This window comes from Leopardus geoffroyi, chromosome B3, assembly GCF_018350155.1.
Source record: "Leopardus geoffroyi isolate Oge1 chromosome B3, O.geoffroyi_Oge1_pat1.0, whole genome shotgun sequence".
NCBI lineage: Eukaryota > Metazoa > Chordata > Mammalia > Carnivora > Felidae > Leopardus > Leopardus geoffroyi.
This window is the reverse complement of record NC_059337.1, coordinates 67,810,403-67,827,794: the sequence shown is the minus strand read 5'-3', so window position 1 is coordinate 67,827,794 and position 17,392 is coordinate 67,810,403. Positions and strand designations below refer to the sequence as shown.

At 41.9% G+C, this 17,392-nt stretch overlaps 1 long non-coding RNA gene across 2 annotated transcripts in view; it reads right to left on the bottom strand.

The window, feature by feature from the left end:
• Positions 1-3,312: 3,312 nt before the first annotated feature.
• Positions 3,313-17,392, bottom strand: part of LOC123583214 — a 44,583-nt gene continuing 30,503 nt past the window's right edge. Inside the window, exons 5-6 of one of the 2 annotated variants that reach the window (XR_006704785.1) lie at positions 6,113-6,176; positions 3,313-4,938 (exon numbers count right to left, since the gene is read on the bottom strand). This is a non-coding gene — a long non-coding RNA (uncharacterized LOC123583214). The remainder of the gene's footprint in view (positions 4,939-6,112; positions 6,177-17,392) is intronic. The other variant, XR_006704786.1, reaches the window with a different exon arrangement.

The window sequence follows — 17,392 nt, the reverse complement described above, 5'->3', positions numbered from 1 at the left end:
GAGAGAGGATTTAGGAAATCATTTGCACGATTATTTTTAAATGACATTTTGTACTCCATGAAAATAGGATTCCTTAGGACCCCATGAAATGGACATAAATACATGTTCCTGGTTTAATGGGCCTGGCCTTTCCTGGGCTGTGTTTTATGTGGCACAAGAGGCTTCTAGTGACTAACGCAATATGGGGCAGTGGTGGGTGAGCAAAGAGAGGAAGGGATGGATCTCCCATCTGCATTTTATTTCATTTTGAAGAAGACGAAATGAAGATTTGCTTTATTCTAGGGTCAGGGCCCTGTGCTTTCTTCTTGACAAATGATTGAGACAATTTGAGTGGAACTGAGTTTGGCATTTTACTTTCTGGATTTCCTCGGCCTCTTTCTGTCTTCTCTTCAGTCCCCTGGAGCGTTGGACTGCCTGGTCTTCTCAAGCAACCCTGAGGGGATTGTGAGCTGGGCTCCTTTCCTCATGGAGTCCCAGGCGTCTGCTCTGTCCTCCCTGCTGTCGGTCTCTGTGCACAGTGGTGAGTACGGAGGGATTCACAGAGGAGAGTGAGACAGAATCTGTGAGTCCACTTGCCTTCGGTGGAGGATGATCTCATCTGCTTGGAGACATGAGTGGAAGCTGTTAACCCCACAGGGTATGTTGGGGCTAAGGTACCTGAAGTCAGTCAGGGGATGAGAGGGAAAGAGACGTAATGCTTGCAAATGTGATGAGTAAGAGGATGTTAGGTCCGGTTGTAGCTCTGGAGCCAAGGGAGGGGCAGAACCTGGACTCAAGGTCACAGCCTTTGGTGGGCTTGGCTGGGGCTTGCTCTCCATAGGTGTCCTGTGTGTAGGCTACTGTCTGCTCAGAATGCTCCTGGGTTATGCCTGTTGCTCGGGGGCAGTTATCCATAGCACCCCCTTTTACTCTCAAAAGAGTCCCTATTTGGATGCTAAATTACATTGTCAGCCTGCCTGTTCACCTCCCTAGATATTGTGTCAGCATTTCTAAGAGGGTACTATGCTTGTCCGTGCAGTAAAACATAAACATAGAGCTTCGAAAGGACCAAGAAGCTGGTCTAGACAGGTCAAGAGCTTTCCGTGAGAGGAAGCGGGCTTCCTAGGTCCTACTATGCGTTCAGTTTTAATTGTATCCAAATTTCTTTTGATCCTTTTTTCTTTCCTTCTGGCTAAAAAAGGTAGTTTTGGAAATCAGTATTATACCGTAAACTGCTTTCTTACTAGACAGCATATTTAATTATTTCTCTATTAATGGAGAGTCATGATGTTTCTAGTCTATGACCACTACAAACAACGCATATGCATACACATTCTAGTTTACCGTATTTGTTGCCCCATCTGTAAATGAAGAAATCGTAGGATTGGTGGGGGGGGGGGGGGGTGGGGATTCAATGAGATAATGCTTATAAGAGCACTTAATATAGTACCTGGTACAGAGCAAATGTTCAGTAAAATTGTCTGTCATAATTATTTAAATATGGATTTCATAAATTATTTTTCCTTCTCTCAGAGAGGTTCATCCCTGGGCCTTCTGACTAGTGGAAATGGTGAACCTATGCCCTTTCAAGGTCACAGGCAGGACCATGGCATGTCTACATAAATTGCCCTCCAAAAGCTTCACTCAGAACCTCACTGAGGGTTCCTGGTGAGGCCTCCAAAGTTCATGTGGTCTAGCTCCGCCTCAGTTCCCAATTTCAAAGTGGCTCTGATGATTTATTCATTTCTGCAGGGGACAAAATACATTTGAATGTTGTCACTGAGATGTTAGACTTCTCTCTCATCTCGAAAGTATAAACTTCAAAACATCCACAGAAGTGGCTGGGAGACATGGGAGGATGGATGTGCTCCTGGCAAAGGCTCCTGAGCAGGGTGAGGCTGAAGGAGTGGGCCTGCCTCTCCTGTGACGGGAGGTTTGTTTGGAGGGACTCCTGTGGAGACGCGGGTGGCAAGTGGCAGGGTAAAGAGCTGCCTCAACTTTCATGTTTGGAACATGTTTTTCAGATGTCCTTCCCAGCCAGAAGTTATCAATATGACAAAGGGACACCTGTCTGACCTCAAAGGAAGATGACCTCCTGTCCCCTTGATATCTCTCTTACAGTCCAGGGCTTCCAAAAGAGCCATCTCTGGATGCAAACAGATTTTCTCTGTGATGCCTTTTTTTTTTTCCTTTAAGCTTTGAACAATGTGGCAAAAGATAGAAAAGGAAGCTTTTGCTCCAAATGGACAAGGTTTACTAGAAGAAAAAAAGATCTAAAAAGCTTCTCCGCCACCTGTCCTGGTAAGGTGCAGAGAGGGCTTAACATCATATGAGAAAGCTTATCAGATAAAAACTCGGTTTGTCAGAATTTTCTCCCTAGTTCCCATCCCACAGAGGCACATTCTGTAGGGTCTCTCCACTGACCGAAACCAAAATGCAACAAGGCCAACTAACTCCAAACAGGGTGGGTAGGCCTGAGAGTTTACGGAGCTATTAAAAACTAAGAGAAGATGCTGATTCTACCCAACAAAGAAACTGGAAACATTTCAGGAGTCGGGGCGGCGGGGGAAGAGGAACAATGATTTAAGACTTATTACCCATGTTCAATTCTGCCTATGTTCGGAAGACTTATGAAATTAAAAAAATGAAAATATAGAACGCATTTTAATGAAAACAAATTAGTATGTGGTTACTGTGTGCCGACTTAGTGCAAAGCCTCTATTTTTCAGGGCCACAGGAGTGACAGATGGTACTATTACAGACTGAATGTTATATCCCCCCCACCCCCCCACCCCCCCACCCCCCCCACCCCCCACCCCCCCGCAAAGATCATATGCTAACATTCTAATCCCCTATGTGATTGTATTAGGAGGTGGGGCTTCAGGGAGGTAATTAAGTCCTGAAGGTGGAACCATCATGGATGGCATTAGTGCCCTTATTTAAAATAATTTTTTTAAATGTTTATTTATTTATTTATTTATTTATTTAAAAAAATTTTTTTTCAACGTTTATTTATTTTTGGGACAGAGAGAGACAGAGCACGAACGGGGGAGGGGCAGAGAGAGAGGGAGACACAGAATCAGAAACAGGCTCCAGGCTCTGAGCCATCAGCCCAGAGCCTGACGCGGGGCTCGACCTCACGGACCGCGAGATCGTGACCTGGCTGAAGTCGGACGCTTAACCGACTGCGCCACCCAGGCGCCCCTAAATGTTTATTTATTTTTGAGAGAGAGAGACAGACTGTGAGCAGGGGAGGGGCAGAGAAAGAGGGAGACACAGAATCCGAAGCAGGCTCTGGGCTCTGAGCTGTCAGCACAGACACCGACGCGGGGCTGGAACCTACAAACTGTGAGACCATGACCTAAGCTGAAGTTGGACACTTAACCAACTGAGCCACCCAGGCGTCCCTCATTAGTGACCTTATTAAGATGAGACATGAGAGCTTGCTCCCTCTCCTCCCCACCATATGGGGGCACAACAGCAAGAAGACAAGTCACCTGCAACCCAGGACGAAGGTTCTCACCAGATACTGGATTTGCTGGCACCTGATCTTTGACTTCTAGCCTCCAGAACTGAGAAGTGTTTGCTGTTCCAGCTACCAGTCTGTAGTAATTTGTTAGAGTAGCCCAAACTAAGACGGCACAGATGAATTAAATCCACCGACACCCACAACAAACATTGAATTTTGGCTTTTAGTTTTAATTTTCTTCTCAGCCAGAGACTCTAACACAAGTAAGCCAAACCACTCTGAATTTCAGAAACTTTCTTTTCTATCTCTGTCATAGGGAGTTATGCAAATGGCTATTGAAAAATGTGAGCAAAGGGAGAGGCAACAAGACTCATCTGACCACACTGTAGATACCTGTGGAAAGCGGGGGTGACACCAGCTCAGGGTGAGAGAAAAATTGCAAATTGGGCTCTTAGCCTTACCTTTGCCTGAAGGGGGATGGGGACCGACTTGGTAGGGGCCAGGCACTGGGACAGTTGCAATATATACATTTGTACTTAATCCTCACAACAGCCCAGTGAAGTAGAAATTCGTATCTCTGTCTTACAGAAGAAATTAGAGTTCTAAGTATCACGGTCAAAGCCACACATCTAGAAGTGGTGGGACCAATATTTGAACAAAGAAGAACTGAGCTTCTTCTATTTGCTCTGTAATTTGAACTGACAGATGGTTCTGAAAGGTTCTGCAGGGTGGGAGCCAGAACTGGTGCTCGGGCAAACCAAAGCCACAGGACCTCTGGCATCATGGTGTAGGAATTAGCAAAAGAATTAGCTTTGTTAGGCAGGAACAAATCATACGCAGAGAGGAGGAGAGACCAGAGGCTGCTGAGGGAAAGGTTTACGTGCAGGATTTACAACTCCAGATGCACGAATCTCCTGCCCAGACCCACTAATGAAAATTGCCAGCAATTTTTGTAGAGCTCCCCTTGTGATTCTGTTGTGTGACAGTTGAGCGTCCTGAAGTAGCATAAAGTAGGATTCTGTTCCTTGCCATTTTACAATCCCATGCTGGCGCTTTGTGCTTTCTACTACAGTTTATTATATTTCCTAAGCATAGAAATATAGCAGTTAATTCAGGAGCAAGATAACAAAGAGAAAGGGAATGCAAAGAAGGAATCTGAGGCAATGGCTTATCTCCTCCCAGACCAAGTAAACTGACATTTTTGCAGATATTTTTGTTCAACACTATCAGAGTTTGCTGAAGGAATGTAAAATCTCTTCTCCTGGATGGTTGCAAATAGGATATATTGCCACCTGCCAGCAGGACTCTGTCTTTTTGGAACATTCTTCAGAAAATCTAAACTAATCCTTAATGCTTGGGAAATGTGAATTTGTCTTTAAAAAAATTTTTTTAAAATGCAGTCAAGTATCAAGTCTGACCTCAAGGTGGGTGCAGAGGGGCAGAGGTGTACTCAGTGTCTTGGTGGCATTCAGGCAAAACATACTTAACAGCTGTAAAGAAACCAAGAAGAGAGGGCTAGGAAGACCATAAGTGAACATAAGCTATCAGTGGTTTTGTCCTTTTCATGGCTTCTATCAATTTAAAAAATCTTTTCAGGCACAAAACCTTCTTTTCTTGGTAGGATAAAAATACAGTACTCACATTCCAAACAAGGCGCTCTAAATAAATTAAAAAATAATAATAAACATAGTGAAGCACAAACCATTAGAAAACCGTCTTTGTCCCTTGACCCATACTTTGCTTTAAATTGGATATTTTGTGATTTAGGGGACAATTAGGTGGTTTATGAATTTCCCAGATCTTTGTTGTGATGGGCTGTGGAACAGAAAATGATCTATCTAAGTTAAGGTCAGTACAGGTCTTACAGGTCTTATAGGTGAAGGATCCTTGAGCTTTAAAAGATGAGAAGTTGAGTATAGAAGAGTCTAGTCAGTTCATTCTGCCATCCATTGGGAACAGTGGCAAAATACTCATTAGTAAGAGAAGTTGAAAAATTTGAATTTTCAAATTTGAAGTATGATTTCAGGTTTTGGTGTTTTGTCAGGTACTTAGTGAATATACCAATGAGGATAAGGGAACATCCACTTATTCAAAATATTATTCATAGAACAACTCGTCCATGCCAGGCACTGTGCTCAGCACTGAAAAGGAGAGAGCCCTCGCCTTCGTGGTCTGTTTTATTCTCTCCAGGATTCATTCTTTAGGACAATAGTCAGTTGTATTTTTCAGAACAAGCCTTTTACCCTTGAGTTATGTGCTGTCACTTATGGCCTGATACAGAGCTACGAATAGCTCTGAGGGTACCCTGCCTCAACCATCTATCCAGGAATACATCTGCTTCACCAAGTATCCAAAAATATGACTGAGGCTCCTGTTCAGAGTACTAAGTCTAGGGTTCATGATGGAATTTTCAATGCTGAAGAAGAGCTTAAATCTTAATTAGGTCTCCTTTGTGGTTAAAACAAAACAAAATTAAAATCAACCTATAAAGTTATCAAAGTACTTTGATAATAGTACTATACAATATAAAATCTATATTAGTCAAATTACCGTTCTCACTCATGGCCTATGAAGTTTATATATAAATTAAAAAAAAAAGTTTCCTGCCACTTAAAGTAAAGGCATAGTAAGAAATCAAACCAAAGCATATCTGGAAAAGCCTACCTGGTGACTCTTAGGATCCACAACTGACATGGAGTCAAAGAGGTCAGTGTGATATCTCAGCCTGCTAAAAAAAAAGTCACATTAATATCTGGGAGGGGTGCCTGTGTATGGGTGGAAGCAGGGTGCGACTGAGGGTTAGGGAGAGCAGCAATTATAGTCCTTCATCAAGTCAGGGGAAACCCAATAGAATTCGGGGCCATGTTTCCAACTTAAGAGATTTGCCTCGTCAGTTTTTCAAGAACATTGTCTAAGTTGTGGCTTGTTTATTTATATCTTGGATTTATGGATCAGCTTTCCTCCAGAAGGGCTCTCTGCTAAATTTGAACATAGTTTAGATTTCTTCTTCCTGTCAAGTCTCCTACCTCAAAAGAGAGCCTTGTTGTCCTGCTGTGTGTAATGATGGCATTTGTAACCCCATTTGACACGTACATTTATTGTTGCATATTCATGCATGTTTTTTGGACGAAAATTGAGAAGAGATTGACAACAATTTTCTGGTGGACACAATGTGTTCTTTCTTGCTCTGTAATGTGTTTTTCCATTTGCTCCCTGCTCCGCCTCTTGGGGAAGATTATTTTCCTTTCTCATCACCTGTGTTTCCTTCTCGGCCTTTCTGGCTGCTCATCTGGGCTGTTTTCTACCTTGCAAACGTTTAAACAACTCACAAATTCAAACTTCTCTGGTCACAATTTTGAAATCACAAATTAAATGGGTCTGTTAGCTCAATAAACTCTCTTCACTTTAAAAAAAAAAAGTAAAAATAAAAAAGGATTAACAGGCACCTGGAAGAGAGCTTTGTATCTTGGCAAGAAAAGATTAGGCTTTTCTCAAAGGCATCATGGGATTTAGTGAAGAAAAGATGCTATAGAACTGGCCAAATATTAATAATAAGATGGCCAAAGCCATCCTAATTATTTGTATGTGTCCATGCATGTTTGTGGGCCCAGAGAGAGCTAGTAGTTAGGGGACCTTGAACTATAGTTCACAGGACTCTGCTCTGCTGTGTGGATGCAGCTGCCAGTAAGACTCTTCCTCTGTAATGATTTCCCACTCCTCTTTACAGAAGGTAAACTTCTAGGCTTTTAGACTTCTAGAATATTGGAGACTTCTAGAACATTCTGTGGTTGGGTTACCATTCTATAAGTTAAATACCATGTGTGCTCATGCTTGGGAGAGAATTGGTCGCCACCCTGCCAAATGCTTAACTTTCATTTTCTTTACTAGATTTACATGAGTTTCTGAGAACAATGGGAACCTCCAGGAGGGAGCCACTTGCCTTGTGAAAATGTCACTCCTTACTTCTACATGGGAAGCCTGGGCCATCCAGGCTCTTGCAAGCCTTTTGACACCAAGCCTTCTGTGTCCTCCTGGTAGCAGGTACATTCAAGCTGAATCTGCAAGTGGGCCAAATCAGTAGAAGAGCAAAGTCCACAGAAGCTGATTCCTCAAGAAAAGGGTTACTGAGTGGGATATGTTTTGTCTTTATATCCCTAGCGCCTAGCATAGTGCCTGGCATGGGATAGATACTTAAGAACAGTTTGCCAAATGGCTGAATGAATTTGAATGACTGCTTTCAATGGCATTGCCAATGAAGACAGTTGGCTTGACTGCCTTGTGGCAAAAAGAGGGCCTTTTGAGAGAATCCTAGGCCTCATTAATCTATCTATACAGTTAACAAATACAGGTGAGTACTTCTTATATGTCACTGAGCACTTTTTTGAAATCACCTGGTTCATTTGTACTCTCCACCTACCCAACTGGGCCTAGAATGTAAGTTTCAAGAGAGAAGGGACATTGTTTGTCCTGTCCATGGCTCTACCTTTAGCTCTTAGAATGGTGCTTACGGACAGAGAGGAGCCCTCAAAATGTGACAGAATTTTCTGCTGACTAGTATTGCCCAAGTTGCAAATGGCTCCAAATCATTCCATGTACTGAAACCAAGTGGTGGCTTGGGGAGGTGACTCTTGTGTTGGGCTTGGGATCTTCTGTCACAGGCCACATTTTCATCTGCTGATGAGCCTGGCTTCCACCCCTGTCCAGGTTCTGAGCTGACCTGCATCCCATACCAGCTCACTGGATTGGAGCAGGTATACAAATTCTGCGGGTTCTCCATATTTTCTCAAAGTTCAGTTTTTAAGATATAGAGTCTAGCATTCCTTTGTTTTAGTCACTTCTGTTCTTATCATATTTCAAAAAATCCATAAAATGCCAGAGTTCAAAGGTGCAACTTCTCTCAAGTAGAAAAATGCTTGACTAATGTCTTTGACAAAACCGTTTTCTCTGTGCCGCTGGGTTAGGATGGGTCTCATAAACCTCCCAGACTTCAGGCTCAAAAAGAATAACTTCCAGACTGCAGGCTGCCTGCAAGATTTCCCCAGGCCTCTGGAATGTCCTTTATTTTATAGTTGCTTCCTCAGTCTCAATTATGAACCTACTTTCCGTGACAGAGAGGGAGAAGCTAAGAGGGTGAAAGATATTTGCATAAAATGCCATGGTTTACAAAACTATTTCATATGTTATCTTTTAAAAATCTTTGCCATTAAACCGTGAAATATGTGTCATCCCAATTTTAGAGATGAGGAAATAGGGGCTGACCGAGGTTAAATAAGGCATTGACCATTATGTTAGATGTTATTTGAGCCCAAGTCTCTTAAATATGACCCTCCATGTCTTTCTACTCCTAAGTATGTCATAAATGAGTCTCCAAAGTTTCCTAGGTTTTTTGTTTGTTTCCTGGTTACTCCCCTGTGGATATTGTGGTTCCCCAAATTTGTTAAGCTGGTTCACATCTTTAGGCCTCTATACATTGCCATGCCCTCTGCCTAGAAGAACTTGACCTCTCCTTTATTAAATTGTTTAGATAACTCCTGTTTATCGCCCCCGCCAAATCTGAGCTCAAGACATGAGAGCACAAGGCTGAGTCAGCCGTGGAATCACACTGTCTGGGTGCAAATTTTGGTGGTGCCATTTACTCGCTGTTAAACCTGGTGTGGTAGCTTAACCTCTCAGTCCTTAGTTTTTCCATCTATATGATGGGGAAATTTTTAATGTTTATCTTCAAGGGCTGGCAAATAAGGAATGTAAATACCACACTGCTTAGAGAGTATTCAGTTTGCTGCTGCTCCCTCACCCTCCAATTTTATTTATTTATTTATTTATTTATTCATTCATTCATTTATTTATTAAAGTTTATTTATTTATTTTGAGCATAAAGGCTGGGGAGGGGTAGAGAGAGAGAGAGAGAGAGACAGACAGACAGAATCCCAAGCAGGCACCATGCTGTCAGCACAGAGCCTGACTCAGTGCTCGAACTCATGAACCATGAGATCATGACCTCAGCCGAGATCAAGAGTCGGACGCTTAATCAACTGAGGCACTGAGAGGTGCCTCAAATTTAGAATCATATTACCAATCTCCCCTGCTTCTCTAAAATTGCTTCTTTTTAAAAAACATTTTTTTTCTTAATGTTTTTATTTATTTTTGAGACTGAGAGAGACAGAGCATGAGCAGGGGAGGGGCAGAGAGAGGGGGAGACACAGAATCTGAAGCAGGTGCGGGTTCTGGGCTGTCAGCACAGAGCCTGACATGGGGCTCGAACTCACAGAGTGTGAGATCATTACCTGAGCTGAAGTCTGATGCTTAACCCACTGAGCCACCCAGGCACCCCTCTCTAAAACTGCTTCTTGATCATCCTGGAGTTTCCAAAATATCACCCATCCACGGAGAGAGGGAAATGGAGAGAACTGAGGGCAGGGGGGCAGGGAAGAGAGAAGAGTATAGAGTAAATAGAGAAAAACATCAGATATGGAGAAAACTTTGCCAGCTGAAGGGAAAGAAAGAATATTAAAATAAATGTATCAGTGTAGTTCTGGGAAGGATTGGGGAAAGTAGAAGAGAAAAATAGCTAAAAATGACACCGCCTGTCCTGGCAGACATGTCCTGGCTCAGAAGCATCTGCTCTGCATCCAGGAACCAGCATAGGGGTCTGGAACCCAACACAGCAGCTCCGAGGGAAAAGGAAAATATGAGAAGAGCTGGCTTGAGATGGAAGGAGGATGACAGGAATCATCTTTGTATAAATCCAAGTGGCAGTTGAGATGTATTTATGTTTTCAGGAATTAGTGACTTTTGCGTTTTTGAAAAAAAAAAAGGACAACACGTTTTTTTATACACTTCTTTTGCTTAGCAACAAGACCCACAAAAGGCATGTGTTCAGCCAGGATGTCAGTTGCTCAGCTCATTAAAATATTAAGTGAAACATTGATGACAATTACATAGCACAAGCCTTTTTGTCTGCCAAAGTGTGCCTTTCAGTGCATAACAAAGTAGGTCAAAAGTTTGTTTTGTTATTTTATTGTTTCTTTTTATCTTAGACTTTTGATGGAGTTTCCTTTTAGTAGGTAAAATGGTTGTCAAGTTTGGTGGAGATAATTTGAGGACAGGGACACTTCAATGACTTAGATATCTACTTCTGGATGACAACGAAAGGCTCCCTGAACTTCTCTCTGAGATGTCATCTATTTAAGAAAGATTTCTTTGGGCCTCTGTATCCTAGGTCTTGTGTTGGAAATACAGTACTGAACAAGATAGATACCAACCTCATCCTCATAATGATACCTTTAGCTCCTACTCAAGTCTGTTTATCTGGGCAATACCTTATGTTCAAAGCTCTCTCCCAAACACATAAAACATACACTTCTTAAGTCTTCCTCTGCCAAATTCTGCTATGAGAATTGAGTGTTGGTAGTCACTGAGATATTGATGGGAAAGGACAGTTATGTAAGTTACCTTCCCGTTGGCATTTGTATTCGGAATATATAAAAGTATACTCCTAGAATTACACAAAGCTTTAACACACAGGACCGATTTCTTCAAGTGGGGCTTCAGGCATACATGCTTTCATTTATGTGGTACTCCCATGGGCGTACCCTTATTGTGATGCGTATAACATAGAGTTAGCATTTATGGAGTGCATACTAAGTACCAAGGAGTGTGTTAAACATTTTCAATGAACAAAATCATTTCATCTTTAAATTCTATAAGATGTGAAGAACTGCAAGGGATCTGAGATTTTGCTTTATTGGCAAACTTCTGAGGCCTGGCAGAAGACATAAGCCTCCTGAGAACGAGACAAAGGGCTTTATCACTCATGACTCAGGCTAAAGCATGAGTTTCAGCATATTTGTATAGTTCTTCTGGCCCCGCAGTTCCATGGAGATGCCAGCATACACAGTGGTCTGTGTTGTAGGAGCCCTAAGAGGAGCCCTAAGCTTAGTAAACTTAAATCTTTTATCATAGACAGTAAGTATGCCTGCCCTTTGCTTTGAGGGAGACACTATTTCTGTGTCCCAAGGCTGTTTGCTATACAAAATCCTCAAGAAGGTAGCCTAGAACAGAGGGCAGTCAGTGTCTCCATAAGATATGTAGCAATACGAGAGACTTATGGAGAACTTATGTACCAAAAATAGACACTGTGAGCATCCTCATATTACACTAATGAGTCTGAGACTTAGGGAGGGTAAGTGACTTGCTTAAGGTCATTAAATTAGTACACATGTGACTAGCATTTGAACTAAGCAGTCTGATTCCAGAACACATGCTCTGCATGAGTAGTGTTTTAGTTTACGTCTCCTGGAAGCTGAATTTGTGGGTGTGCCTAGGAGGTATTTGGGTACACACCAAAAGCTACACTTGTCTGGATGGCACCTCTTACCCGCTTATTAATTTTCACGTTTTAAACCATCATGCCACTGAATTAAATCTGATGTGTACACAGATAGGAGTTTTGTGTTACAAAAAAGGTTGACCACCTCTACCTTGGTTGAGTTTGGGTAAATTGCTTAACTTCTTTGATTCTCTATAAAATAGAAATGACAATTCTTTCCTTTCCATCAGTATTTCTACATAAAATCAAACAAAAACCTCCTTTGACCTTACATTTCTATTCTGTTATCACCCTATGTCCTACTTTTCTTTCATAGCAAAACTTCCTAAGAATTGTCTCACTGTTGTCTCTACTTTTCCATCTTCCCTTGACCCTATAACAGTGTGACTTCTATTCTTATGACTTCCATGCATATTATTTTCACTAAGGTTACCAATGAGTGCCTTCTGGATAAAACCAAAGAACATTTCTCAGTTATCTCTCAGCAAAATCCAACATTGTCAATCACTTTCTCCTTGAAACACTCTTTTCCTTTAACATTTATTCATTTTTGAGAGAGAGATGGAGTGTGAGGGGGGAGGGGCAGAGAGAGAGGGAGACACAGAATCTGAAGCAGGCTCCAGGCTCTGTGCTTTGGCACAGGGCTCAAACCCACAAATTGTCAGATCATGACCTGAGATGAAGTTGGATGCTTAACCGACTGAGCCACTCAGGTGCCCCAAACACTTTTTTCCTTTAGTTTCCAAAAATTTGCCTTCTACCTTCTTGTTGCTTCATTCTCTGTTTCCTGTGGAGCCCTTCTTCTCCTTGCCCTTTGCATGTGTTGTCCCACAAGGTTCTATTCTAGAGCCTCTCTTTCTTTGTCTACAAATCTTTTCTATATCTTATGTATTTTCATGTTTTCAAGTACCACCAACCACATATGCTGGTGAATCCTCTATGTTTATCTTTAGGCCGTACTTTTTCTGAGATTCAAATCCACATACGCAACTGTATCCCAATTATTTCCACTTGCTTATCTGACAAGCATATCCCACAACATGTCCAATAAAACTCATTATCCTTCTGCCCATATTAGTTCTTCTGTATTAATGATGGAATCTCCATCCACTCAGTAGCTCAAGCCACTCAGTAGCTCAAGCCTGGACATAATCCTTTCCCTTTCCTTTACCCTCATCTCTCATAGTCAACCAACCACGTCTTGTTGAGTATTTCTTAAATACCTTTCTTCTCCATGTCAATGGCCATTTTCTAAATTAGACCACCATCATCTCTCATCTCAATTACTACAACATTCTCCTCATCAACCTCATTGATTAGGCTTGCTGGCATTCTTCAACTACAACTGAACTGATCACATCATTTGCTTGATTATAATCTTTCAATAGGTTTACACTGTCCTCCAGCTCAAGTTCAAGCTATTTACAATGAGCCTTTGTGATGTGGAGTCTGCTCACCTCTCCAGCCTCACCCTTCCCTCTCCCTGTTGTGTCTCCCATACACTTTATGCTCCATTGAAACAGAGCTTCTTCCGGTTCCTCAGGTGGGCCATGCCCTTTCTCACCCTGGGCCCGTGTGTACTTGTGATCCTCTTAGCTGGAAAAGCGCTTCCCACACTTTTCACTCGTTTACATCTATATCTGATCTATAAAGCTCCTGCTAAGTGTACTCCCTGTATGCTCTGCTCTGTATTTACCCGATCATCACATTTGCTACATTTGCTGCACTATAACTGTCCATTTATCAGTATCTCCCACTACAATAAACTCTGTGAAAGCAGGGGCCTTGTTTGTTTCACAGGTATTCCCTGTTCTTAGCAGAGCCCGGCACATAGTAAGAACGCAATCCACATTATTTATCGAATAAGCAAATGTATGGAAATCACACATTAGCTTGTTTAATAAGTGCTTCTCTTTAGCCAGAATTAATAATAGAACATTAGAATTTTTAAAGTGTTGGGATTACCATGGGTGTGATCTACACCATTGTTTTCTGTCAGTATTTAGGAGCCCTGTAGCCCCACTGGGGGAACTTAGTGACTTTCAAAATGGAAGGAGGGGAGGGAGGGAGGACAGAATGGTGAGAGAGACTCAATGGGCAGAACTCTGGGTCCCTGCATGGATTTAACCAGGGAAGCTCAGAATTTTTTTTGTTTTATGCACTGGGGTGGCATATTATATTTTATATGGGGGGGAAGGAAGGAAAAAATGAAACAAAAACCTTGCTATAAGTAGACTATCAAAACATGTCTTATTTTAAAGATGGTTCTATAGTTACATAAGGAAACCATTAAACATTTGCTTTAAAAGATATAATAAAGGCAGGAGCGCGTGGGTGGCTCAGTCAGTTGAACATCCAACTTCGGCTTGGGTCATGATCTTATGGTTCATGAATTCGAGTCCCACATTGGGCTCACTGCTGTCAGCACAGCGCCCACTTTGGATCGTTTATCCCAGTCTCTCCCTGCCTCTCCCCTGCTCACACTCTCTTTCTGTCTCAAAAATAAATAAACATTAAAAAAATAAAAGGTATAATGAAGGCAGATATTGTGGTCACTACAGCAAAGGATATACTGGTATTACCAAGAAAGGGTATATTGTCCTCTTAAAAACTCTCCTGATATGATCGGGTTGTATATCCATGGCTTTATGTCTCTTAAATCAATTAAATTAAATCATACTACCAACTGACATCTGATTATTAACAAGACTGAGAATTTTCTTTACCATTACGTTCCTTTCTGGGTATTTCTATTGTTTTAGAAAACTGTACCTGCATACAGTAGGACTTTTTGCTGAGCAGACAAGGAGAAACCTAGACAATCAGACTTTTAAAAATTAAATTAAACCTAGTACTAGTAATTTGCAATACTAATCTGCTACTTCTGCTGATGCTTGGACAGGGGTTTTGTACATTATATTTCCCTAGTGAAATTCTGCCTATATCTTCATGTCCCACTTTCCTAACATTGGAGATGGCAACATGTTAGACAAAACTATTACTGCTGTGAGAGAAGTTTTAGGAGACAAATATTTTTCTATCATTCATTCAAAAATATTTTTTGAGTCTGCTATGTGCCAAGCACCTGCAACATTTTCTAGTGTTTGGAGATATATGAATGGAACAAAAAAATAAGGCTCCTGCTGTTATAAAGCTTATATTGTGATGGAGGAGAGAGAGACAGTAAATAAGGAAACAAATAAACAACATAATTTTGAAAAGCAATGAGCTGTATGAAGCCAGAAAAATGATAATGTGCTGGGGATTGGCATTCTGGGAGGGTGGGGGTGCAGTGGGACTGCCGGAGCCAAGTGGCCTCTGAGCTGAGCTGAGTGATGGGAAGGAACCATCCATGTGAGGAAATAAGGACAGAGCCTTCCAACTGAAGGGAGCAGTGACAGAAAATGTCCACCCGGTGCGTCTCCCAGAGGTCCTCTAGTGGCCAGAGCCTGAGGTGGAAGAGAGGTGCCAGGCCTCCCTAGGCCTCTTCAAACACCCGGGACACATGGTTTGCTGGGAAGGCCCACAATTGCCCACATATGTAGGAACATCATGGAAAAATGAGTGAAGAAACAAAGAGGAGGAGAGTTACCTGAGTTCTTTTAGAAGGAATTATGTGTTTTGGTAAAATGTCTATCTTTTCATTTTAAGACATAAAACCAAAATAATCTTAAAAATGAGGGGCGCCTGGGTGGCTCAGTCGGTGAAGCAACCGGACCCACCAACTCTTGGTTTCGGCCCAGGTCGAGATCTCCCTGGCTGGTGAGTCCCCACATCAGGCTCTGTGCTGACAGACGGGAGCCTGCTTGGGATTCTGTCTCTCTCTCTCTCTCTCTCTCTCTCTCTCTCTCTGTGCCCCTCCTGCACGTGTCCTCTCTCTCACTCAAAGTAAATAAAGAAACTTAAAACAAAAACAAAAACAAAAACAAAAACAAAAACAAAAACAAAAACAAAAACAATGAAATCCCCCAACAACAAAAAATGCCCCTAAATATTATGGGAATTTAATTGGAACCTGTGCTCATCTCACTTGGCCACTAGAGAGCAGCATTGCCCATCAAATGTATGGGAAGGAAGTCGCTTCAGACTGCCGTTTAGAGGGAGAAAATCAATCCCACAAGTACGTCTCTTCTCCCATCTCGGTTTCCCGTTTTTAACTCAATCTTCCCCATAATCCACCCTTTAACTTCCTGCCATCCCCCTCTCCAAGAACACCATCTCATTGTTTTGGCTAAGCTTTATGTTGAGAGAAAAACCTCTGACTCACAGGGAAAGATAAAAGCAGCACATTTAACATGGTTGAAGTTGTTTTGATCCTAGTTTCAGGGTAGACTCTTTCTGGGCAACAATGGGAGTCTCCAGGGCCTCTGGGCAGTGGTTGGCTCATTCTGCCCAGTTCTGAAGCATCATACCCATTGTTTGCTGGGACAGTTTAGCATTTTTAGCCTAGGGAACAAGGAGCTTTGTTCCTTCTGTGTATTGTTAGATTGGTGGTCAGCTGGTAGGTTTAGTGGCCTCCTTGGGCTTAGGGACCTTGCTCCTTTCTTTCTGAGCAGCCCCAGCTCTGGCCACCAGCTGGCAGGTTTCTTGTTCTACATTTTAGCTTTCTTTTCAAATTGGGGACTTTTATGAAAACTATGCAGGAGAATTAGATCAACAAGGGAAAAAAAGAAGAGAAAGAACTGATAACATTTTACCTGTAGCAGCACAGGCAGAGTGAACATAAGATTTTTACACATGATGTAAGAATTGTATGCAAATGAAATGTGAGAATTTATATTATGGACCGTTTCCTTCTAAAGAAGGCTTTGAGGTGCACATCACGATGCATGCAGAGTAATTTATTCCTTCAGTACATATTGAGTGCACTCCATTTATATGGAAACCAGGGGTATATAGGTGAACAAGGCAGACATGGGTCATACTGGTATGCAGCTTCTTTTGTAATTAAATAAGGTATGGATGAGATCAGAAATCATACAAGAAAGTGTGTGTGTGTGTGTGTGTGTGTGTGTGTTGGGAGGTGATGCAGAGCTGGAAGAATCTTAAAGATCACCATCTCCAATATACCATCATTTTACAGAGGAGGAAATGGTGGTTCAGAAATATTGTGACTGATTCAGAGATGAAACAATTAGCTTATTTGAGCACTAAATTTCCTCTGAGCAAACTGGGAAACACTCTGGGTTACTCAGCTGTGAGCACTTGGTGAAAGGAAAGTGAAATGTCTGGAAAGGGGCGCCGTTAATTTACGGAGGAATAATCATATGGATTCTTATAGCATGGACATGGAGGCACAATGAAACATTCTTCAAATGACTACTTAAAATTTGACATAATGTAATCTAACGACGTAGGATAGAACCAAAAGAATCTGGAGAAATGTTTGACTGTTTTAAAGTCCAGCATTGAACAACCACTCAATGAATATGATTACTCAAACTCTTCCAATGAACCCACTCCCCCCATCAGGCTGTCTGACCCAATTGGCTTATGTATGTATGTATTTATTTATTTAATTTCTACTTTTTTAACGTTTATTTATTTTTGAGAGAGAAAGACAGCGAGCGAGCACGTGAACAGGGGAGGAGCAGAGAGAGAGAGAGGGAGACACA